The following is a 25,715-nucleotide window of genomic DNA, read 5'->3' as shown; positions in this document are numbered from 1 at the left end:
GATGGTAACCTGTTGGTTCTGATCCCAGATGGTAACCTGTTGGTTCTGATCATTAGGGTAACCTGTTGGTTCTGATCTCAGATTTGTTGGTTGAACAGATGGTCCTGTTGGTTCTGATCTCAGACCTGGTCACCAGTCTTTCTGATCTCAAGAGGTAATCCTGTTGGTTCTGTCTCACTGTTGGTTCTGGGGTAACCTGTTGGTTCTGACCTCAGATCCTGGTAACCCTCCCCCGGTTCTGTGTCCAGATGGTGGGTAACCCCTGACCTCTGGTTCTGATCCCAGGCTGGTAACCTGTGGTTCTGATCAGCAGTGAGTGGTAACCTGTCTTCAGCACCTCAGAGCACCAGCAGCAGCCCTGACCTCCAGACATCTCAACCTGTCCCTTCTGCCAGATCCCAGATGGTGAACCCTGATCCAGATGGAGGTAACCCTTGGTTCTGATCTCAGATGGTGGTTCCTGTTGGTTCTGATCTCAGATGGTGGTCCACCTGGGAACCTGATCAGGGAAAAACCTGTCGAGGAATCATGTCAGCAACATCCTGGAAGTTCTGATCTCAGACAAAGCCCTAGGTCAGACGTGGTTCTATCATCTAGATGGTAACCTGTCAGGTTCTGATCTCAGACAAAGCCCTAGGTCAGACCTGTTGGAAATCTGATCATCTAGATGGGGTAAACCTGTTGGTTCTGATCTCAGATGGTGGTAACCTACGGTTCTGAGATGTCAGATGGTGGGCCGGACCATTGGTTCTGATACAGATGGTAACTCTGGTTCTGATCTCAGAGGTAACCTTTGCCCTTCAAATCTGCATCACACTGCAAATCAATTATTCTGAGCTGAATGGTGGTAACCTGTTGGTTCAGATCAGATGGTGGTAACTGTGAATCTCAGATGGTGGTAAACTGTTGGTTCTGATCTCAGATGTTGGTAACCTGTTGGTTCTGAAACTCCCGAGTAGTCCTGCAATTTTGTCTTTGTACCGTTTTCATGTCCGCATCAGGTCTGGTCACACACAGATCTCTAGACCTGGGGAAATGAGAGGGTAACCATTTGCCAGTTCATGATCCCAGAAAGTCAGCTTCAACTGAAATCCATGTATGTTGTAAACTGTGTGACAACTTTTTGCGGCCTTGCAACATTTTGTCTCAGATTGTTCAAGTGTTCAGTAATATCAACCAAGAATGCAAGGTCCCGTAGCCATTCCTGAGATTGTAATTCCAACACCGGTTGGCCATTTCCCATGAACTGTCCGCTTTCCCTCGTGATCAAAGAAATGCCTCAGCACAGCTCCTGGCTTAACCATCTCACTTCAGTGTGGTTTGATGGCAGGCTGTGGGTAATGTGTGGGGTTCCCTGAGAAGTTTGTCAAACTGACGATGGTTCAGACCTCTGGTGGATGAAATTTACCTGCGAACAACCACCTCCCCCGACGTGGTCCATTTTCAGCGTTCCCTGCAACACAATGCCTCCTGGTGCAAAATACAGGAAATGTCCAGAAACGTTGTCCTCCATTAAGGGCTTGTACTTTGTCTTTGAACTTTGTCCAGACACCTGCAGCAGCCGACCATCCAGATGGCGCCCCTCCCTAGCCAGGCTGACAGCGGGGACCAGTCCACCAGCAGCAGCTCTGTCCAATCCAGACATCGACAGAGCCGAAAATGTCCTCGGCTGTTGTGGTGTCCATCATTGGCACCAACTCAAGAAACTCTTCAGTAACAGTCAATGTCTCATCAACTCCTCAATAAATATGGCCAGTTGGGCCACCAGCATGGATGTCAGTGCCTCCAATTGCCACGGAAAATGCAATAAATGACTTGACTCTCTGTTTCAATTGACTGTCTAAAAACTCTGATGAGGAAATCCTGTCAGCAAGTATCCTCGAAGGCTAATATTGGCAAAGCCCTAGGTCAGTCGTAGAAATATATATTCTAGATTCTATCATGCAGTTTAACAAAGTCAAAGCCGGAATACGGCTCAGATGCTAATGCTATTTCATCTAGAATTAGGTAGCTGGCTTTACCGCACTGACTAACTGACTTCTCGGCTCTGGACCCCCTAGATTGACTGTCAGTTTAACCTCAGACAAAGCCCTAGGTCAGATGTAGAAATATATCATTATCTCTTCTCAGTTTCCTTGCAAGCCGGTCAGACGTAAATTTCGCTGTGATGAGTCTCTATGGTGTCAGTTTATATTCCTTCACTGACTAAACCCTAGGTCAGATGTGCAATATATCATCTAGACAAAGGTTTTCAGTTTGACATCTCTGAAAAAATAGGTCAGATGGTCCATTTTTCATCTAAATTCTATAGTGTCAGTTATCTACTTTTCTCCGTTTGGTAACGAGACATTTTGGCTAATGAGGGTGTAGCGGAGAGGTAGAGACCAAGGTATTAACAACGCTAACCCCCAGACAGATGGCGCATTGATACCGTCTGCTGTTTTCAGTCTGTCTCAGTGATCAGCTTGTCTTATAATCTGATGGAAAGAGTGTCAGTTTAACCTCACTGATAATCCATGAATTCAGAATTAAAAATATTAATTAGATGTCTATTTATGCATTTTTTCCACTTTCAAATTATCCTGTAGGCCTGATCAACTAGATCCTATAGTGTCAGTTTAACCTCAGACAAAGCCCTAGGTCAGATGTTTGAAACCCCTGATCTAGATTCTATGGTGTCAGTTTAACCTCACTGACAAAGCCCTAGGTCAGATGTAGAAATATATAATCTAGATTCTATGGTGTCAGTTTAACCTCACTGACTAAGCCCGAGGTCAGACGTAGAAATATATCATCTAGATTCTATGGTGTCATTTTAACCTCACTGACTAAGCCCTAGGTCAGACGTAGAAATATATCATCTAGATTCTATAGTGTCAGTTTAACCTCAGACAAAGCCCTAGGTCAGACGTAGAAATATATAATCTAGATTCTATAGTGTCAGTTTAACCTCACTGACTAAGCCCTAGGTCAGACGTAGAAATATATCATCTAGATTCTATAGTGTCAGTTTAACCTCAGACAAAGCCCTAGGTCAGACGTAGAAATATATCATCTAGATTCTATAGTGTCAGTTTAACCTCACTGACTAAGCTGACTCTACCCACCCCAGACCCCCCTAGATTCTATGGTGTCAGTTTAACCTCAGACAAAGCCCTAGGTCAGACGTAGAAATATATCATCTAGATTCTATAGTGTCAGTTTAACCTCACTGACTAAGCCCTGACCAGATGTAGACCTCCTAGATTCTATGGTGTCAGTTTAACCTCAGACAAAGCCCTAGGTCAGATGTAGAAATATATATTCTAGATTCTATGGTGTCAGTTTAACATCACTGACTAAGCCCTAGGTCAGATGTAGAAATATATCATCTAGATTCTATAGTGTCAGTTTAACCTCACTGACTAAGCCCTAGGTCAGATGTAGAAATATATCATCTAGATTCTATAGTGTCAGTTTAACCTCACTGACTAAGCCCTAGGTCAGATGTAGAAATATATCATCTAGATTCTATGGTGTCAGTTTAACCTCACTGACTAAGCCCTAGGTCAGACGTAGAAATATATCATCTAGATTCTATGGTGTCAGTTTAACCTCACTGACTAAGCCCTAGGTCAGACGTAGAAATATATCATCTAGATTCTATGGTGTCAGTTTAACCTCAGACAAAGCCCTTGGTGTGTCAGACATATAAATATATAATCTAGATTCTATGGTGTCAGCGATTTATTGTGGTAACTTCCTAGTGAGTATAAGGTAACTAACTATATGGTAGCTAGCTATATGCTAACTACATATTAACCCCAGACTCTCTTTCTCCGCTCTGTTAGTTTAAGGTCACTATGGTAACTGAATGGTTCCTAAATATGGTTAAGTTAAACTATAAGAGGACGAACGGTAACCCCAGACTCTCTCTCCACTCCGTGTTCACCTTAGTTTAAGGTCACTATGGTAACTGAATGGTTAAGTTAAACTATGAGATGACGAACGGTAACCCCAGACTCTCTCTCTGTTTCAGCGGAAGCCTCCGGTACCTACAAGCAGCACCGCCGTACCCCCTCCTCCTCCAGTACCCTCACATACTCGCCACGAGACGACGAGGATGGCATGGTACACACACACACACACACACACACACACGCACTGATTTAGCTCATGATCTCTTTGTGTTCTATAGAAATATAATGTATAGAAAATCTATTTATTTCAAGTTTATTTGACTGGTTCGTAGTTCAATAAAATGCTTTCGCTTGGAACATTCTGGAATATGTTCACATGGAAATCACCTGATGGTAATTGAGGAGTTTTACCACATCAGTCTCTGACTTCATTAATAAGGGCGTCGACCACGACGTCTTCGTCCCCACGGTGACGAACAATATCCCAACCGAAAGACTTGTCGCTTTCAAGGAGCGGGAACACTAACCTGGACACGGATGAGTAAATCCTGCTACGACTTCTGACGAAAGATATAAAAACAGGCAAGAGGACTCTCAGGTAGAATCCTACGACACCGGGTCCTGACACTCGTCGGATGTGGCATGGGGGCTTTCAAACTATCACGGATTTACAAAGGTAACCCAACCGCGAGCTGCCCAGTGACGCGAGCCCACCAGATGAGCTAAATACCGTCTATGCTCACTCTTGAGGCAAGCAACACTGAACCATGCACGAGCGCACCGACTGTTCCAGACGACTGTGTGAACCAACCTCTCTGTAGCTCATGTGAGTAAGATCTTTAAATAGGTTTAAGCTTCACAAGCAACACTGAACCATGCACGAGCGCACCGACTGTTCCAGACGACTGTGTGAACCAACCTCTCTGTAGCTCATGTGAGTAAGATCTTTAAATAGGTTTAACCTTCGCAAGCAACACTGAACCATGCACGAGCGCACCGACTGTTCCAGACGACTGTGTGAACCAACCTCTCTGTAGCTCATGAGAGTAAGATCTTTAAATAGGTTTAACCTTCACAAGCAACACTGAACCATGCACGAGCGCACCGACTGTTCCAGACGACTGTGTGAACCAACCTCTCTGTAGATCTTTAAATAGGTTTAACCTTCACAAGCAACACTGAACCATGCACGAGCGCACCGACTGTTCCAGACGACTGTGTGAACCAACCTCTCTGTAGATCTTTAAATAGGTTTTAACGTTCACAAGCAACACTGAACCATGCACGAGCGCACCGACTGTTCCAGACGACTGTGTGAACCAACCTCTCTGTAGCTCATGTGAGTAAGATCTTTAAATAGGTTTAACCTTCGCAAGCAACACTGAACCATGCACGAGCGCACCGACTGTTCCAGACGACTGTGTGAACCAACCTCTCTGTAGATCTTTAAATAGGTTTAACCTTCACAAGCAACACTGAACCATGCACGAGCGCACCGACTGTTCCAGACGACTGTGTGAACCAACCTCTCTGTAGATCTTTAAATAGGTTTTAATGTTCACAAGGACGCAGGAACAGACCGATTTACCAGGACACGTGTTCGGAGCACTGGCCAGCTGGTTAGGGTCTTCACCCCCGACTCCGTCTGTTCTACCGACATGTTTCAGACCATCATGGTCCCTGTGCCCAAAAAATGCCATGGTTACCTGTCTGAATGACTATCGACCTGTTAGCACTTACATCTGTAGCCATGAAAGGCTTTGACTCGCATCAGCACCGTCATCCCAGAAAACCTAGACCCACACTCATCAGCACCGTCATCCCAGAAACCCTAGACCCACACTCATCAGCACCGTTATCCCAGAAACCCCTAGACCCACACTCATCAGCACCGTTATCCCAGAAACCCCTAGACCCACACTCATCAGCACCGTCATCCCAGAAACCCCTAGACCCACACTCATCAGCACCGTCATCCCAGAAACCCCTAGACCCACACTCATCAGCACCGTCATCCCAGAAACCCTAGACCCACACTCATCAGCACCGTCATCCCAGAAACCCTAGACCCACACTCATCAGCACCGTCATCCCAGAAACCCCTAGACCCACACTCATCAGCACCGTCATCCCGGATGACCCACACTCATCAGACCAGGATGAGACGGCCTAGTTATCATTACTCAGTACTGGTACCCTGTCTATATAACCTAGTTATCGTGACTCAGTACTGGTACCCTGTGTGTATAACCTAGTTATCATTACTCAGTACTGGTACCCTGTCTATAACCTAGTTATCGTGACTCAGTACTGGTACCTGTGTGTATAACCTAGTTATCATTACTCAGTACTGGTACCCTGTCTATATAACCTAGTTATCATTACTCAGTACTGGTACCCTGTGTGTATAACCTAGTTATCATTACTCAGTACTGGTACCCTATATAACAGTTATCTCAGTACTGGTACCCTGTCTATATAACCTAGTTATCATTACTCAGTACTGGTACCCTGTGTGTATAACCTAGTTATCATTACTCAGTACTGGTACCCTGTCTATATAACCTAGTTATCTTACTCACTACTGGTACCCTGTCTATATAACCTAGTTATCATTACTCAGTACTGGTACCCTGTGTATATAACCTAGTTATCGGTGACTCAGTACTGGTACCCTGTCTATATAACCTAGTTATCATTACTCAGTACTGGTACCCTGTCTATATAACCTAGTTATCATTACTCAGTACTGGTACCCTGTCTATATAACCTAGTTATCATTACTCACTACTGGTACCCTGTCTATATAACCTAGTTATCATTACTCAGTACTGGTACCCTGTCTATATAACCTAGTTATCATTACTCAGTACTGGTACCCTGTCTATATAACCTAGTTATCATTACTCAGTACTGGTACCCTATAACCTCTATATAACCTATATAACCTAGTTATCATTACTCAGTACTGGTACCCCTGTCTATATAACCTAGTTATCATTACTCAGTACTGGTACCCTGTCTATATAACCTAGTTATCGTGACTCAGTACTGGTACCCTGTGTGTATAACCTAGCTATCATTACTCAGTACTGGTACCCTGTCTATATAACCTAGTTATCGTGACTCAGTACTGGTACCCTGTCTATATAACCTAGTTATCATTACTCAGTACTGGTACCCTGTGTATATAACCTAGTTATCATTACTCAGTACTGGTACCCTGTCTATATAACCTAGTTATCGTGACTCAGTGGTACTCTATATAACCTAGTATCTGGTACTGGTACCCTGTCTATATAACCTAGTTATCATTACTCAGTACTGGTACCCTGTCTATATAACCTAGTTATCATTACTCAGTACTGGTACCCTGTCTATATAACCTAGTTATCATTACTCAGTACTGGTACTCAGTACTGGTACCCTGTCTATATAACCTAGTTATCATTACTCAGTACTGGTACCCTGTCTATATAACCTAGTTATCATTACTCAGTACTGGTACCCTGTCTATATAACCTAGTTATCATTACTCAGTACTGGTACCCTGTCTATATAACCTAGTTATCGTTACTCAGTACTGGTACCCTGTCTATATAACCTAGTTATCATTACTCAGTACTGGTACCCTTATCATTACTCACTACTGGTACCCTGTCTATATAACCTAGTTATCATTACTCAGTACTGGTACCCTGTCTATATAACCTAGTTATCATTACTCAGTACTGGTACCCTGTGTATATAACCTAGTTATCATTACTCAGTACTAGTACCCTGTGTGTAGTCCAACATGTCTCTCTCTCTCTGTCTCTATCCCCCCCCAGCTCCCCATCAGCACCCCGAGGCGTTCTGACTCTGCCATCTCGGTGCGTTCCCTTCTCTCTGAGTCCAACATGTCTCTCCGCTCGACCTTCTCTCTTCACGAGGACGACGACGACACGGTACGGCTACACTAATGATGCTAAAGGTGCTAACAATCCTTCAACATTAAATACGCTAACGCTATCGATGCCAATGTTAACTCGATGCTAACAATCCTTCAACATTAAATACGCTAACGCTATCGATGCCAATGTTAACTCAATGCTAATTATACTTCAATGGTACCCCGGTGCTATCGATGCTGACGATACCCCCGGTGCTATCGATGCTGACGATGCCCCCGGTGCTATCGATGCTGACGATACCCCCGGTGCTATCGATGCTGACGATACCCCCGGTGCTATCGATGCTGACGATACCCCCGGTGCTATCGATGCTGACGATACCTGAATGCTAACTGTGCTAGTGATACCTGAATGCTAACTGTGCTAGTGATACCTGAATGCTAACTGTGCTAGTGATACCTGAATGCTAACTGTGCTAGTGATACCTGAATGCTAGTGATACTTGAATGCTAACTGTGCTAGTGATACCTGAATGCTAGTGATACCTGAATGCTAACTGTGCTAGTGATACCTGAATGCTAACTGTGCTAGTGATACCTGAATGCTAACTGTGCTAGTGATACCTGAATGCTAGTGATACCTGAATGCTAACTGTGCTAGTGATACCTGAATGCTAGTGATACTTGAATGCTAACTGTGCTAGTGATACCTGAATGCTAGTGATACCTGAATGCTAACTGTGCTAGTGATACCTGAATGCTAACTGTGCTAGTGATACCTGAATGCTAGTGATACTTGAATGCTAACTGTGCTAGTGATACCTGAATGCTAGTGATACCTGAATGCTAACTGTGCTAGTGATACCTTGCTAACTGTGCTAGTGATACCTGAATGCTAGTGATACCTGAATGCTAACTGTGCTAGTGATACCTGAATGCTAGTGATACTTGAATGCTAACTGTGCTAGTGATACCTGAATGCTAGTGATACCTGAATGCTAACTGTGCTAGTGATTTGAAAATAAAAGAAAGCCGCACACTCTTGGAGCTCAGATGCAAAAATGTAATACCAACGTTTCGACAGTGCTAGTGATACCTGAATGCTAACTGTGCTAGTGATACCTGAATGCTAGTGATACCTGAATGCTAACTGTGCTAGTGATACCTGAATGCTAGTGATACCTGAATGCTAACTGTGCTAGTGATACCTGAATGCTAACTGTGCTAGTGATACCTGAATGCTAACTGTGCTAGTGATACCTGAATGCTAACTATGCTAATGATGTGTGTGTAGGAGCCCCTGGTGTTTGCAGAGCAGCCGTCGGTGAAGCTGTGTTGTCAGCTCTGCTGCAGCGTCTTCAAAGACCCTGTCATCACCACCTGTGGGGTGAGAGAAACCAGCCGCTAGCCTCTCACTTCCTCACCCTCTCCCTTATCCTCCTCACCCCTCCTCTCCTCTCCTTCAAAGACCCTGTCATCACCACCTGTGGGGTGAGAGAAACCAGCCGCGAGCCTCTCACTTCCTCTCCCTTATCCTCCTCTCCCCTCCTCTCCTCACCCCTCCTTCAAAGACCCTGTCATCACCACCTGTGGGGTGAGAGAAACCAGCCGCTAGTCACTTCCTCACCCTCTCCCTTGTCCTCCTCTCCCCTCCTCACCCCTCCTCTCCTCTCCTCACCCCTCCCTCCTCTCCTCACCCCTCCTCTCCTCCTCACCCCTCCTCTCCTCTCCTCACAACCTCCTTCATTGACCACTGTCTCTTATCTGTCTCTCCCTCCAGCACACCTTCTGCAGGCGATGTGCCTTGACCTCCGGTAGGGGACTTTACCTTCCTACACTGTTAAATAGTTACACCTTTCCAGCATCACATAATTATATATATAATTGTTGTTACATTTGTTTATCTCTCGCTCTCCCTCTCTCTGCCCTCCTCCACCCCTCCTCTCTTTCTCCCTGTTCTCTCATTCTCCCCTCCTCCTCCTCCCTGTTCTCTCATTCTCCCTCTCTGCCCTCCTCCATCCCCATCTTTCTCCTGTTCTCTCATTCTCCCCTCCTCCTCCTCCCTGTTCTCCCCCTCTCTCCCCTCCTCCTCCCTGTTCTCTCCCTCTCTCCCCTCCTCCTCCCTGTTCTCTCCCTCTCTCCCCTCCTCCTCCCTGTTCTCTCCCTCTCTCCCCTCCTCCTCCCTGTTCTCTCCCTCTCTCCCCTCCTCCTCCCTGTTCTCTCCCTCTCTCCCCTCCTCCTCCCTGTTCTCTCCCTCTCTCCCCTCCTCCTCCCTGTTCTCTCCCTCTCTCCCCTCCTCCTCCCTGTTCTCTCCCTCTCTCCCCTCCTCCTCCCTGTTCTCTCCCCTCTCTCCCCTCCTCCTCCCTGTTCTCTCCCTCTCTCCCCTCCTCCTCCCTGTTCTCTCTCCCCCCTCCTCTCCCTGTTCTCCTCCCCCCCTCCTCCTCCTCCCTCCCCTCCCCCCTCCCTCTCCCCCTCCTCCACCCCTCCTCCTCCCTCTCTCCCCTCCTCCTCCTCCACCCCTCGGCTCCTCCACCCCCACTCCTCCTCCTAGATAAGTGTCCGGTGGACACGGCTAAGTTGACGGTGGTGGTGAACAACATAGCCGTAGCAGAACAGATAGGAGAGCTGTTTATCCACTGTAAATACGGCTGCCGGCTCTTAAACACCAGCCCCACTTCCCCGAACGGGGCCGGAGGAAAACGGGCTTCCCGGTTAGACTCCGGAGGAGGCTTCCCCTTTGCGGGGAGGAGGAGGCACTGCTGCTAGTCGGGGTGAAGGGACACCTTTGCTGGTTAGATGGGAGGACCTGGGAACGTTGGAGGAAACGATTGATCCAATCCCTTTTAGGGCTCAGGGTTGGAGGAACGATCCCCTTTGCTGGTTAGGCGTTTCATCAGAGCTCATCCACTGGTTAGACGCAGGGAAACGATCCCCTTTGCTGGTTAGACGTTTTGAGGGAAACGATCCCCTTTGAGGCGTTTCAGGGAAACGATCCCCTTTGCTGGTTAGGCGTTGGAGGAAACGATCCCCTTTGCTGGTTAGGCGTTTCAAAACGATCCCCTTTGCTGGTTAGGCGTTTCAGGGAAACGATCCCCTTGGTGGTTAGGCGTTGGAGGGGGAAACGATCCCCTTTGCTGGTTAGGCGTTTCAGGAAACGATCCCCTTTGCTGGTTAGGCGTTTCAGGGAAACGATCCCCTTTGGTGGTTAGGCGTTGGAAACGATCCCCTTTGCTGGTTAGGCGTTGGAGGGAAACGATCCCCTTTGCTGGTTAGGCGTTGGAGGAAACGATCCCTTTGCTGGTTAGACGCTTGGAGGGAAACGATCCCCTTTGCTGGTTAGTGGTTCCCCTTTGGTGGTTAGGCGTTTCAGGGAAACGATCCCCTTTGGTGGTTAGACGTTGGAGGGAAACGATCCCCTTTGGTGGTTAGACGCGTTTCAGGGAAACGATCCCCTTTGGTGGTTAGGCGTTTTGCTGGTTAGGGTTGGAGGGAAACGATCCCCTTTGCTGGTTAGGCGTTGGAGGGAAACGATCCCCTTTGGTGGTTAGGCGTTTCAGGAAACGATCCCCTTTGGGTTAGGTTTCAGGGGTGGTTAGACGGAAACGATCCCCTTTGGTGGTTAGGCGTTTCAGGAGGGCTGGTTAGAACGTTGGAGGGAAACGATCCCCTTTGGTGGTTAGGCGTTGGAGGGAAACGATCCCCTTTGGTGGTTAGGCGTTGGAGGAAACGATTTTGCTGGTTAGGGAAACGATCCCCTTTGGTGGTTAGGCGTTTCGGAGGGAAACGATCCCCTTTGGTGGTTAGGCGTTTCCAGGGAAACGATCCCCTTTGGTGGTTAGGCGTTTCAGGAGGAAAGGGAAACGATCCCCTTTGGTGGTTAGGCGTTTCAGGGAAACGATCCCCTTTGCTGGTTAGGCGTTGGAGGGAAACGATCCCCTTTGCTGGTTAGGCGTTTCAGGGAAACGATCCCCTTTGCTGGTTAGAGGGGAAACGATCCCCTTTGCTGGTTAGACGTTGGAGGAAACGTTGGTGGTTAGAGGGAAACGATCCCCTTTGGTGGTTAGGCGTTTTGGTGGTTAGGAAAACGATCCCCTTTGCTGGTTAGGCGTTTCAGGGAAACGATCCCTTTGGTGGTTAGGTTAGGGAAACGATTTTGCTGGTTAGACGTTGGAGGGAAACGATCCCCTTTGCTGGTTAGACGTTGGAGGAAACGATTCCCTTTGCTGGTTAGGCGTTTCAGGGAAACGATCCCCTTTGCTGGTTAGACGTTGGTCCCCTTTGGTGGTTAGGCGTTTCAGGGAAACGATCCCCTTTGCTGGTTAGGATCCCCTTTGCTGGTTAGGCGTTTCCCCTTTGGTGGTTAGACGTTGGAGGGAAACGATCCCCTTTGCTGGTTAGGCGTTTCAGGAAACGATCCCCTTTGCTGGTTAGACGTTGGAGGGAAACGATCCCCTTTGCTGGTTAGGCGTTTCAGGGAAGCGATCCCCTTTGGTGGTTAGGCGTTGGAGGAAACGATCCCCTTTGGTGGTTAGGTTTCAGGGAAACGTTTTGCTGGTTAGGGAGGGAAACGATCCCCTTTGCTGGTTAGACGTTGGAGGAAACGATCCCTTTGCTGGTTAGGCGTTTCAGGGAAACGATCCCCTTTGCTGGTTAGGCGTTGGAGGAAACGATTTTGCTGGTTAGGTCGAGGAAACGATCCCCTTTGCTGGTTAGACGTTGGAGGGAAACGATCCCCTTTGCTGGTTAGACGTTTCAGGGAAACGATCCCCTTTGCTGGTTAGGCGTTGGAGGGAAACGATCCCTTTGGTGGTTAGGCGTTGGAGGAAACGATCCCCTTTGCCGGTTAGACGTTGGAGGGAAACGATCCCCTTTGCTGGTTAGGCGTTTCAGGGAAACGATCCCCTTTGCTGGTTAGACGTTGGAGGGAAACGTTAGGCGTTGGAGGGAAACGATCCCCTTTGGTGGTTAGACGTTTCGAGGAAACGATCCCCTTTGCTGGTTAGGCGTTGGAGGCGAAAAACGATCCCCTTTGCTGGTTAGGCGTTTCAGGAAACGATCCCTTTGCTGGTTAGACGTTGGAGGGAAACGATCCCCTTTGCTGGTTAGATCCCTTTGCTGGTTAGGGTTTCGGGAAACGATCCCCTTTGCGTTGGAGGGAAACGATGGTTAGGCGTTGGAGGGAAACGATCCCCTTGGTTAGGTTAGGGAAACGATCCCCTTTGGTGGTTAGGAGGAAACGATCCCCTTTGCTGGTTAGATGTTGGAGGAAACGATCCCTTTGCTGGTTAGGCGTTTCGGAAACGATCCCCTTTGCTGGTTAGGCGTTGGAGGAAGCGATCCCTTTGGTGGTTAGGCGTTGGAGGGAAACGATCCCCTTTGGTGGTTAGGCGTTTCAGGGAAACGATCCCCTTTGCTGGTTAGGCGTTGGAGGCGATCCCTTTGCTGGTTAGGCGTTGGAGGGAAACGATCCCCTTTGGTGGTTAGACGTTCAGGAAACGTTTTGCTGGTTAGGCGTTTCAGGGAAACGATCCCCTTTGGTGGTTAGGCGTTTCAGGAAACGATCCCCTTTGGTGGTTAGACGTTGGAGGAAACGCGATCCCCTTTGCTGGTTAGGCGTTGGAGGAAACGATCCCCTTTGGTGGTTAGGCGTTTCAGGGAAACGATCCCCTTTGCTGGTTAGGCGTTGGAGGGAAACGATCCCCTTTGGTGGTTAGGCGTTGGAGGAAACGATCCCTTTGGTGGTTAGGCGTTGGAGGAAACGATCCCCTTTGGTGGTTAGGCGTTTCAGGGAAACGATCCCCTTTGGTGGTTAGGCGTTGGAGGGAAACGATCCCCTTTGCTGGTTAGGCGTTTCAGGAAACGATCCCCTTTGGTGGTTAGACGTTGGAGGAAACGATCCCCTTTGCTGGTTAGGCGTTTCAGGAGGGAAACGATCCCCTTTGCTGGTTAGGCGTTTCAGGGAAACGATCCCCTTTGCTGGTTAGGCGTTTCAGGAAACGATCCCCTTTGCTGGTTAGGCGTTGGAGGGAAACGATCCCCTTTGCTGGTTAGGTTTCAGGGAAACGATCCCTTTGGGTTAGACGTCGGAGGGAAACGATCCCCTTTGGTGGTTAGGCGTTTCGGAGGGAAACGATCCCCTTTGGTGGTTAGGCGTTTGGGTTAGGGAAACGATCCCCTTTGCTGGTTAGGCGTTGGAGGGAAACGATCCCTTTGCTGGTTAGGCGTTTCAGGAAACGCCCCTTTGATCCCCTTTGCTGGTTAGGCGTTGGAGGGAAACGATCCCCTTTGGTGGTTAGGCGTTGGAGGAAACGATCCCCTTTGGTGGTTAGGCGTTGGAGGAAACGATCCCCTTTGCTGGTTAGACGTTTCAGGAAACGATCCCCTTTGCTGGTTAGACGTTGGAGGAAACGATCCCCTTTGGTGGTTAGACGTTTCAGTCGGAGGAAACGATCCCCTTTGGTGGTTAGGCGTTTCGGAGGGAAACGAGGCGTCCCCCTTTGCTGGTTAGACGTTGGAGGGAAGCGATCCTTTGGTGGTTAGGCGTTTCAGGGAAACGATCCCCTTTGCTGGTTAGGCGTTTCAGGGAAACGATCCCCTTTGCTGGTTAGGCGTTGGAGGAAACGATCCTTTGCTGGTTAGGCGTTTCAGGAAATCCCCTTTGATTAGGCGTTGGAGGAAACGATCCTTTGCTGGTTAGGCGTTTCAGGGAAACGATCCCCTTTGGTGGTTAGGCGTTGGAGGGAAACGATCCCTTTGGTGGTTAGGCGTTTCGGAAACGATCCCCTTTGAGGCGTTTCAGGGAAGCGATCCCCTTTGGTGGTTAGGCGTTTCAGGAAACGATCCCTTTGCTGGTTAGGCGTTTCGGAGGGAAACGATCCCCTTTGCTGGTTAGGCGTTTCAGGGAAACGATCCCCTTTGCTGGTTAGACGTCGGAGGGAAACGATCCCCTTTGGTGGTTAGGCGTTTCGATCCCCTTTGGGAAACGATCCCCTTTGGTGGTTAGGCGTTTCCCCCTTTGGTGGTTAGTGGTTAGACGTTGGAGGAAACGATCCCCTTTGCTGGTTAGGCGTTTCAGGGAAACGATCCCCTTTGGTGGTTAGGCGTTGGAGGGAAACGATCCCCTTTGGTGGTTAGACGTTGGAGGGAAACGATCCCCTTTGCTGGTTAGGCGTTTCAGGAAGCGATCCCCTTTGCTGGTTAGGCGTTGGAGGGAAACGATCCCTTTGGTGGTTAGACGTTGGAAACGATCCCCTTTGCTGGTTAGGCGTTTCAGGGAAACGATCCCTTTGCTGGTTAGGCGTTTCAGGGAAACGATCCCCTTTGCTGGTTAGGCGTTTCAGGAAACGATCCCCTTTGGTGGTTAGACGTCGGAGGGAAACCCCTTTGGTGGTTAGACGTTTCGGTGGTTAGAAGGGAAACGATCCCCTTTGGTGGTTAGGGAAACGTTTTGGTGGTTAGGTTGGAGGGAAACGATCCCCTTTGCTGGTTAGACGTTGGAGGGAAACGATCCCCTTTGCTGGTTAGGCGTTTCAGGGAAACGATCCCCTTTGGTTAGTTGGAGGTGGTTAGACGTTGGAGGAAGCGATCCCCTTTGGTGGTTAGACGTTGGAGGGAAACGATCCCCTTTGCTGGTTAGACGTTTCCGATCCCCTTTGGGTTAGAAAACGATCCCCTTTGCTGGTTAGACGTTTCAGGGAAACGATCCCCTTTGCTGGTTAGACGTTTCAGGGAAACGAGGCGTTGGAGGGAAACCCCTTTGCTGGTTAGGCGTTTCAGGAAACGATCCCCTTTGCTGGTTAGACGTTGAGAAACGATCCCCTTTGCTGGTTAGGCGTTTCCCCTTTGGTGGTTAGGGAAACGATCCCCTTTGCTGGTTAGGCGTTTCAGGGAAACGATCCCCTTTGCTGGTTAGACGTTTCGAGGGGTTAGAAGGGAAACGATCCCCTTTGCTGGTTAGGCGTTGGAGGGAAACGATCCTTTTGCTGGTTAGACGCGTCCTCTTTGGAGGGAAACGATCCCTTTGCTGGTTAGGCGTTTCAGGGAAACGATCCCCTTTGGTGGTTAGGGAAACGATCCCCTTTGGTGGTTAGACGTTTCGGAGAAACGATCCCCTTTGCTGGTTAGACGTTTTTGCTGGTTAGGGAAGCGATCCCCTTTGCTGGTTAGACGTCGTCCCCTTTGAGGTTGTAGGAAAACGATCCCCTTTGCTGGTTAGACGCGTTTTGGTGGTTAGGCGTTTCAGGGAAACGATCCCCTTTGGTGGTTAGGCGTTTCAGGAAACGATCCCCTTGGTGGTTAGAGTGGAGGGAAACGATCCCCTTTGGTGGTTAGGCGTTTCAGGGAAGACGATCCCCTTTGGTGGTTAGGCGTTTCAGGGAAACGATCCCTTTGGTGGTTAGACGTTTTGCAGGTTGAAACGATCCCCTTTGGTGGTTAGACGTTTCAGGAGGGAAACGATCCCCTTTGCTGGTTAGGCGTCCCCTTCTGGGAAACGATCCCCTTTGCTGGTTAGGCGTTTTGCAGGTTGGAGGGAAACGATCCCCTTTGCTGGTTAGACGCGTCCCCTTTGCTGGTTAGGTTGAGGAAACGATCCCCTTTGCTGGTTAGACGTCGGAGGGAAACGATCCCCTTTGGTGGTTAGGCGTCCCCCTTTGCTGGTTAGACGTCCCCTTTGCTGGTTAGGTTGGAGGGAAACGATCCCCTTGCTGGTTAGACGTCGGAGGGAAACGATCCCCTTTGCTGGTTAGACGTTTCCAGGAAACGATCGACGTCGGAGGGAAACGATCCCCTTTGGTGGTTAGACGCGTCGGAGGGAAACGATCCCCTTTGAGACGTCCCCTTTGCTGGTTAGACGTTGGAGGGAAACGATCCCCTTTGCTGGTTAGACGTTGGAGGGAAACGATCCCCTTTGCTGGTTAGGCGTTGGAGGAAACGATCCCCTTTGCTGGTTAGGGTTAGACGTTTCCCAAAGGAAACGATCCCCCTTTGCTGGTTAGACGTTGGAGGGAAACGATCCCCTTTGCTGGTTAGACGTTGGAGGGAAACGATCCCCTTTGGTGGTTAGACGTTGGAGGGAAACGATCCCCTTTGGTGGTTAGACGTTTCAGGGAAACGATCCCCTTTGCTGGTTAGACGTTGGAGGGAAACGATCCCCTTTGCTGGTTAGACGTTGCAGGGAAACGATCCCCTTTGGTGGTTAGACGTTTCAGGGAAACGATCCCCTTTGCTGGTTAGACGTTGGAGGGAAACGATCCCCTTTGCTGGTTAGACGTTGCAGGGAAACGATCCCCTTTGCTGGTTAGACGTTGGAGGGAAACGATCCCCTTTGCTGGTTAGACGTTTCAGGGAAACGATCCCCTGGTTAGACGTTTCCCCTTTGGCTGGTGGTTAGACGTTTCAGGAGGGAAACGATCCCCTTTGCTGGTTAGGCGTTTCAGGGAAACGATCCCCTTTGCTGGTTAGATTGGAGGGAAACGATCCCCTTTGCTGGTTAGGCGTTTCAGGGAAACGATCCCCTTTGCTGGTTAGGCGTTGGAGGGAAACTCCCCTTTGCTGGTTAGGCGTGGTCCCCTTTGAGATCCCCTTTGCTGGTTAGACGTTTCAGGGAAACGAGAGACGCGATCCCTTTGCTGGTTAGGCGTTGGAGGGAAACGATCCCTTTGCTGGTTAGGCCCCTTTGTCGGAGGGAAACGATCCCTTTGCTGGTTAGATCCCCTTTGGTGGTTAGACGTTTCAGAGGGAAACGATCCCCTTTGCTGGTTAGACGTCCCCTTTGCTGGTTAGGCGTTGGAGGAAACGATCCCCTTTGCTGGTTAGACGTTTCCCAGGGAAACGATCCCCTTTGCTGGTTTTGGTGGTTAGACGTTTCAGGGAACGTTAGACGTTCCCCTTTGCTGGTTAGACGTTTCTGAGGAAACGATCCCCTTTGCTGGTTGCTGGTTAGACGTCGGAGGGAAAACGATCCCCTTTGCTGGTTAGACGCGTTTTTCAGACGTTGGAGGGAAACGATCCCCTTTGCTGGTTAGACGTCCCCTTTGCTGGTTAGACGTCGGAGGAAACGATCCCCTTTCCTTAGGTTTTGGTGGTTAGATTTCAGGGAACGATCCCTTTCCTGGTTAGATGTCGGAGGAGGGAAACGATCCCCTTTGGTGGTTAGACGTCGGAGGAAACGATCCCCTTTGCTGGTTAGACGTTGAGGGAAACGATCCCCTTGCTGGTTAGACGTCGGAGGAAACGATCCCCTTTGCTTTGGTGGGTTAGACGTCGGAGGAAACGATCCCCTTTGCTGGTTAGACGTCAGGGAAACGATCCCCTTTGCTGGTTAGACGTCGGAGGAAACGATCCCCTTTGCCGTCAGGAACATCCCCTTTGGTTAGACGCGTCGGAGGGAAACGATCCCCTTCCCCTTTGCCAGAAACGATTCCCCTTTGCTGGTTAGTCGTCGGAGGGAAACGATCCCCTTTGCTGGTTAGACGTTGGAGGGAAGCATCCCCTTTGCCGGTTAGGCGTCCCGATCCCCTTTGCCGGTTAGAACGTCGGAGGAAACGATCCCCTTTGCCGGTTAGACGTCGGAGGGAAACGATCCCCTTTGGTGGTTAGACGTCGGAGAAAGTGATCCCCTTTGCTGGTTAGACGTCGGAGGGAAACCCCCTTTGCTTAGACGTTTCAGGAAGCGATCCCCTGAGGCGTTGGAGGAAGCGATCCCCTCACGGTTAGGCGTTGGAGGGAAACGATCCCCTTTGCTGGTTAGGCGTTGGAGGGAAACGATCCCCTTTGGTGGTTAGACCCCCAGCTGGTTAGGCGTTGGAGGGAAACACGGTTGTCCCCCTTTGCCGGTTAGAGCGTTGAGAGGAAACGATCCCCTTTGCCGGTTAGACGTCGGAGGAAAACGATCGATCCCCCCTTTGGTGGTTAGAACAGCGATCCCCTTTGCTGGTTAGACGTCGGAGGGAAACGATCCCCTTTGCTGGTTAGACGTCGGAGGGAAACGATCCCCTTTGCTGGTTAGACGTTTTTGCAGGTTTCAAAAGCGATCCCCTTTGCCGGTTAGACGTCGGAGGAAACGATCCCCTTTGGTGGTTAGACGTCGGAGGGAACATCCCCTTTGCTGGTTAGACGTCGGAGGGAAACGATCCCCAGAGCTGTGACCTGATGTTGACCTCTGACCTGCAGGGAGCACGAGGTGAGCTGTGACTACCGTCCAGTGCGCTGTCCCAACAACCCCTCCTGCCCTCCTCTCCTCACCATGAACCTGGAGGGACACCTTAAGGAATGTCAAGTGCCCTCACTCCAAATACGGGTAGGTCACTTACACACACATGTCCCCTCTTCCTCCCAGAGCAGCATTGAGTCAGTCACGTTGTCCCCTCTTCCTCCCAGAACAGCATTGAGTCAGTCACGTTGTCCCCTCTTCCTCCCAGAACAGCATTGAGTCAGTCACGTTGTCCCCTCTTCCTCCCAGAACAGCATTGAGTCAGTCACGTTGTCCCCTCTTCCTCCCAGAACAGCATTGAGTCAGTCACGTTGTCCCCTCTTCCTCCCAGAACAGCATTGAGTCAGTCACGTTGTCCCCTCTTCCTCCCAGAACAGCATTGAGTCAGTCACGTTGCCCCCTCTTCCTCCCAGAACAGCATTGAGTCAGTCACGTTGTCCCCTCTTCCTCCCAGAGCAGCATTGAGTCAGTCACGTTGTCCCCTCTTCCTCCCAGAACAGCATTGAGTCAGTCACGTTGTCCCCTCTTCCTCCCAGAACAGCATTGAGTCAGTCACGTTGTCCCCTCTTCCTCCCAGAGCAGCATTGAGTCAGTCACGTTGTCCCCTCTTCCTCCCAGAGCAGCATTGAGTCAGTCACGTTGTCCCCTCTTCCTCCCAGAGCAGCATTGAGTCAGTCACGTTGTCCCCTCTTCCTCCCAGAACAGCATTGAGTCAGTCACGTTGTCTCCTCTTCCTCCCAGAACAGCATTGAGTCAGTCACGTTGTCTCCTCTTCCTCCCAGAACAGCATTGAGTCAGTCACATTGTCTCCTCTTCCTCCCAGAACAGCATTGAGTCAGTCACGTTGTCCCCTCTGACAGGATATAACCACAGGGTGGGAATCATCCCACACATAAAGTATAAACACACACCGACCCCCCGACCTCATGTCTGACCCTCTCTCTGACCCCTGTCTGACCCCTCACTCTCCTTCTCCTCAGATGTCGTTTATCGGTAACCAGGATACGTATTCCACACACCTGGACCCCCTGTCTGACCCCTCTCTCCCCCTGTCTGACCCCCTGTCTGACCCCTCTCTCTCTCCCTGTCTGACCCCTGTCTGACCCCATGTCTGACCCCTCTCTCTCCCCCTGTCTGACCCCATGTCTGACCCCCTGACCCCCCCGTCTGACCCCTCTCTCTCCTTCTCCTCAGATGTGCGTTTATCGGTAACCAGGATACGTATTCCACACACCTGGACCCCTGTCTGACCCCCTCTCTCCCCCTGTCTGACCCCCTGTCTGACCCCTCTCTCCCCCTGTCTGACCCCTGCCTGACCCCATGTCTGACCCCTGTCTGACCCCCTGTCTGACCCCTCTCTCTCCCCTGTCTGACCCCCTGTCTGACCCCTGTCTGACCCCCTGTCTGACCATTTCTCTCACTGTCTGACCCCATGTCGGACCCCTGTCTGACCCCTCTCTCTCTCCCCTGTCTGACCCCTGTCTGACCCCTCTCTCCCTGTCTGACCCCCTGTCGGACCCCCTGTCAGACCCCCTGTCTGACCCCTGTCTGACCCCTCTCTCCCCTGTCGGACCCCATGTCTGACCCCATGTCTGACCCCTGTCTGACCCCTCTCTCCCCCTATCTGACCCCTGTCTGACCCCTCTCTCCCCCTGTCTGACCCCATGTCTGACCCTCTCTCTGACCCCTCTGACCCCCTGTCTGACCCCTCTCTCTCCTTCTCCTCAGATGTGCGTTTATCGGTAACCAGGATACATATTCCACACACCTGGACCTGTGTAAGTTTGAAGGGCTGAAGGAGTTCCTGCAGCAGACAGATGACAGGTACGTACAACCATGAGGTACAGGTGACCCTCCCCCTCTCCCTGATTGGTTCCATGTTGACCCTCCCTCTCTCCCTGATTGGTTCCATGTTGACCCTCCCTCTCTCCCTGATTGGTTCCATGTTGACCCTCCCTCTCTCCCTGATTGGTTCCATGTTGACCCTCCCTCTCTCCCTGATAGGTTGACCCTCCCTCTCTCCCTGATTGGTTCCATGTTGACCCTCCCTCTCTCCCTGATTGGTTCCATGTTGACCCTCCCTCTCTCCCTGATTGGTTCCATGTTGACCCTCCCTCTCTCCCTGATTGGTTCCATGTTGACCCTCCCCCTCTCCCTGATTGGTTCCATGTTGACCCTCCCTCTCTCCCTGATAGGTTGACCCTCCCTCTCTCCCTGATAGGTTGACCCTCCCTCTCTCCCTGATTGGTTCCATGTTGACCCTCCCTCTCTCCCTGATAGGTTGACCCTCCCCTCTCCCTGATTGGTTCCATGTTGACCCTCCCTCTCTCCCTGATTGGTTCCATGTTGACCCTCCCTCTCTCCCTGATTGGTTCCATGTTGACTCTCCCTCTCTCCCTGATTGGTTCCATGTTGACCCTCCCTCTCTCCCTGATAGGTTCCATGTTGACCCTCCCCCTCCCCTGATAGGTTCCATGAGATGCAGGTGACCCTGTCTCAGAAGGACCAGGACATTGCCTTCCTGAGGTCCATGTTGACCCTCCCTCTCTCCCTGATAGGTTCCATGTTGACCCTCCCCTCTCCCTGATAGGTTGACCCTCCCTCTCTCCCTGATTGGTTCCATGTTGACCCTCCCTCTCTCCCTGATTGGTTCCATGTTGACCCTCCCTCTCTCCCTGATTGGTTCCATGTTGACCCTCCCCTCTCCCTGATAGGTTCCATGAGATGCAGGTGACCCTGTCTCAGAAGGACCAGGACATTGCCTTCCTGAGGTCCATGTTGACCCTCCCCCTCTCCCTGATAGGTTCCATGTTGACCCTCCCCTCTCCCTGATAGGTTCCATGAGATGCAGGTGACCCTGTCTCAGAAGGACCAGGACATTGCCTTCCTGAGGTCCATGTTGACCCTCCCCCTCTCCCTGATAGGTTCCATGTTGACCCTCCCCCTCTCCCTGATAGGTTCCATGAGATGCAGGTGACCCTGTCTCAGAAGGACCAGGACATTGCCTTCCTGCGGTCCATGTTGACCCTCCCCTCTCCCTGATAGGTTCCATGTTGACCCTCCCCCTCTCCCTGATAGGTTCCATGAGATGCAGGTGACCCTGTCTCAGAAGGACCAGGACATTGCCTTCCTGAGGTCCATGTTGACCCTCCCTCTCTCCCTGATTGGTTCCATGAGATGCAGGTGACCCTGTCTCAGAAGGACCAGGACATTGCCTTCCTGAGGTCCATGTTGACCCTCCCCCCTCTCCCTGATTGGTTCCATGTTGACCCTCCCCTTCTCCCTGATAGGTTCCATGAGATGCAGGTGACCCTGTCTCAGAAGGACCAGGACATTGCCTTCCTGCGGTCCATGTTGACCCTCCCCCTCTCCCTGATAGGTTCCATGTTGACCCTCCCTCTCCCCTGATTGGTTCCATGTTGACCCTCCCTCTCTCCCTGATTGGTTCCATGTTGACCCTCCCTCTCTCCCTGATTGGTTCCATGTTGACCCTCCCTCTCTCCCTGATAGGTTCCATGTTGACCCTCCCCTCTCCCTGATAGGTTCCATGAGATGCAGGTGACCCTGTCTCAGAAGGACCAGGACATTGCCTTCCTGAGGTCCATGTTGGGGAAACTGTCTGAGAAACTGGACCAGCTGGAGAAGAACCTGGAACTGAAGTTTGGTATGGGGGTGGGGTTGACCTGGGGGGGTTCTGAACTGGGGGGGTGTATGTTTCTGACCTTGGGGGGGTGTGTGTTTCTGTGTGTGTTTCTGACCTGGGGGTGTGTGTTTCTGACCTGGGGGTATGTATTTCTGACCTGGGGGTGTGTGTTTCTGACCTGGGGGTGTGTGTTTCTGACCTGGGGGGTGTGTGTTTCTGACCTGGGGGTGTGTGTTTCTGACCTGGGGGTGTGTGTTTCTGACCTGGGGGTGTATGTTTCTGACCTGGGGGTGTATGTTTCTGACCTGGGGGTGTATGTTTCTGACCTGGGGGGGTCTATGTTTCTGACCTGGGGGTGTGTTTCTGACCTGGGGGTCTATGTTTCTGACCTGGGGGTCTATGTTTCTGACCTGGGGGTGTGTTTCTGACCTGGGGGTGTATGTTTCTGACCTGAGGGGTGTATGTTTCTGACCTGGGGGGTGTATGTTTCTGACCTGGGGGTGTATGTTTCTGACCTGGGGGGTGTATGTTTCTGACCTGGGGGGTGTGTGTTTCTGACCTGGGGGTGTGTGTTTCTGACCTGGGGGGTGTGTGTTTCTGACCTGGGGGGTTTCTGACCTGGGGGGTGGGGTGTTTCTGACCTGGGGGTGTGTATGTTTCTGACCTGGGGGTGTATGTTTCTGACCTGGGGGGTGTGTTTCTGACCTGGGGGTGTGTTTCTGACCTGGGGGTGTATGTTTCTGACCTGGGGGTGTGTTTCTGACCTGGGGGGTGTATGTTTCTGACCTGGGGGGTGTATGTTTCTGACCTGGGGGTGTATGTTTCTGACCTGGGGGTGTGTGTTTCTGACCTGGGGGTGTGACCTGGGGGGGTGGTCTCTGTCTGACCTGTTTTCTGACCTGGGGGGTGTATGTTTCTGACCTGGGGGTGTATGTTTCTGACCTGGGGGTGTGTTTCTGACCTGGGGGGTGTGTTTCTGACCTGGGGGTGTATGTTTCTGACCTGGGGGTGTGTTTCTGACCTGGGGGGTGTGTTTCTGACCTGGGGGGTGTGTGTTTCTGACCTGGGGGTGTGTGTTTCTGACCTGGGGGTGTATGTTTCTGACCTGAGGGGTGTGTGTTTCTGACCTGGGGGGTGTATGTTTCTGACCTGGGGGTGTGTGTTTCTGACCTGGGGGTGTGTTTCTGACCTGGGGGGGTGTATGTTTCTGACCTGGGGGGGTGTATGTTTCTGACCTGGGGGGGTGTGTGTTTCTGACCTGGGGGTGTGTGTTTCTGACCTGGGGGTGTGTTTCTGACCTGGGGGTGTATGTTTCTGACCTGGGGGTGTGTGTTTCTGACCTGGGGGGTGTGTGTTTTCTGACCTGGGTGGTGTGTGTTTCTGACCTGGGGGTGTGTTTCTGACCTGGGGGTGTGTGTTTCTGACCTGGGGGTGTGTGTTTCTGACCTGGGGGGGTGTGTGTTTCTGACCTGGGGGGTGTGTGTTTCTGACCTGGGGGTGTGTGTTTCTGACCTGGGGGTGTGTTTCTGACCTGGGGGGTGTGTTTCTGACCTGGGGGTGTGTTTCTGACCTGGGGGTGTGTGTTCCAGACCTGGGGGGTGTGTTCCAGACCTGGGGGTGTGTGTTTCTGACCTGGGGGTGTGTGTTTCTGACCTGGGGGTGTGTGTTTCTGACCTGGGGGTGTGTGTTTCTGACCTGGGGGTGTGTGTTTCTGACCTGGGGGGTGTGTTTCTGACCTGGGGGCGGTGTGTTTCTGACCTGGGGGGTGTGTTTCTGACCTGGGGGGCGGTGTGTTTCTGACCTGGGGGGGTGTGTTTCTGACCTGGGGGGCGGTGTGTTTCTGACCTGGGGGGTGTATGTTTCTGACCTGGGGGTGTATGTTTCTGACCTGGGGGTCTATGTTTCTGACCTGGGGGTGTGTTTCTGACCTGGGGGTCTATGTTTCTGACCTGGGGGTCTATGTTTCTGACCTGGGGGTGTGTTTCTGACCTGGGGGTGTATGTTTCTGACCTGGGGGTGTATGTTTCTGACCTGGGGGGTGTATGTTTCTGACCTGGGGGTGTATGTTTCTGACCTGGGGGGTGTATGTTTCTGACCTGGGGGTGTGTGTTTCTGACCTGGGGGTGTGTGTTTCTGACCTGGGGGGTGTGTGTTTCTGACCTGGGGGTTTCTGACCTGGGGGGGTGGGGTGTTTCTGACCTGGGGGTGTGTATGTTTCTGACCTGGGGGTGTATGTTTCTGACCTGGGGGTGTGTTTCTGACCTGGGGGTGTGTGTTTCTGACCTGGGGGGTGTATGTTTCTGACCTGGGGGTGTATGTTTCTGACCTGGGGGTGTATGTTTCTGACCTGGGGGTGTATGTTTCTGACCTGGGGGTGTATGTTTCTGACCTGGGGGTGTGTGTTTCTGACCTGGGGGGTATGTTTCTGACCTGGGGGGGGGTGTGTTTCTGACCTGGGGGGTGTTTCTGACCTGGGGGGGTGTTTCTGACCTGGGGGTGTATGTTTCTGACCTGGGGGTGTATGTTTCTGACCTGGGGTGTGTTTTCTGACCTGGGGGTGTGTTTCTGACCTGGGGGTGTATGTTTCTGACCTGGGGGTGTGTTTCTGACCTGGGGGTGTGTTTCTGACCTGGGGGTGTGTGTTTCTGACCTGGGGGTGTGTGTTTCTGACCTGGGGGTGTATGTTTCTGACCTGAGGGGTGTGTGTTTCTGACCTGGGGGTGTATGTTTCTGACCTGGGGGTGTGTGTTTCTGACCTGGGGGTGTGTGTTTCTGACCTGGGGGGTGTATGTTTCTGACCTGGGGGGTGTATGTTTCTGACCTGGGGGTGTGTTTCTGACCTGGGGGGTGTATGTTTCTGACCTGGGGGTGTGTTTCTGACCTGGGGGTGTGTGTTTCTGACCTGGGGGTGTGTGTTTCTGACCTGGGGGGTGTGTGTTTCTGACCTGGGTGGTGTGTGTTTCTGACCTGGGGGGTGTGTTTCTGACCTGGGGGGTGTGTGTTTCTGACCTGGGGGTGTGTGTTTCTGACCTGGGGGTGTGTGTTTCTGACCTGGGGGGTGTGTGTTTC

General features: G+C 51.1%; 1 pseudogene; it reads left to right on the top strand.

Moving 5' to 3' along the window:
- The window catches only part of LOC127923165 (E3 ubiquitin-protein ligase TRAF7-like), a 74,681-nt pseudogene that overhangs the window by 8,077 nt on the left and 40,889 nt on the right, over nucleotides 1-25,715 (top strand).

Source organism: Oncorhynchus keta, unplaced genomic scaffold, assembly GCF_023373465.1.
Source record: "Oncorhynchus keta strain PuntledgeMale-10-30-2019 unplaced genomic scaffold, Oket_V2 Un_contig_28607_pilon_pilon, whole genome shotgun sequence".
NCBI lineage: Eukaryota > Metazoa > Chordata > Actinopteri > Salmoniformes > Salmonidae > Oncorhynchus > Oncorhynchus keta.
The sequence above is the reverse complement of the archived record's forward strand: the minus strand, read 5'-3'. Positions and strand labels throughout refer to the sequence as shown.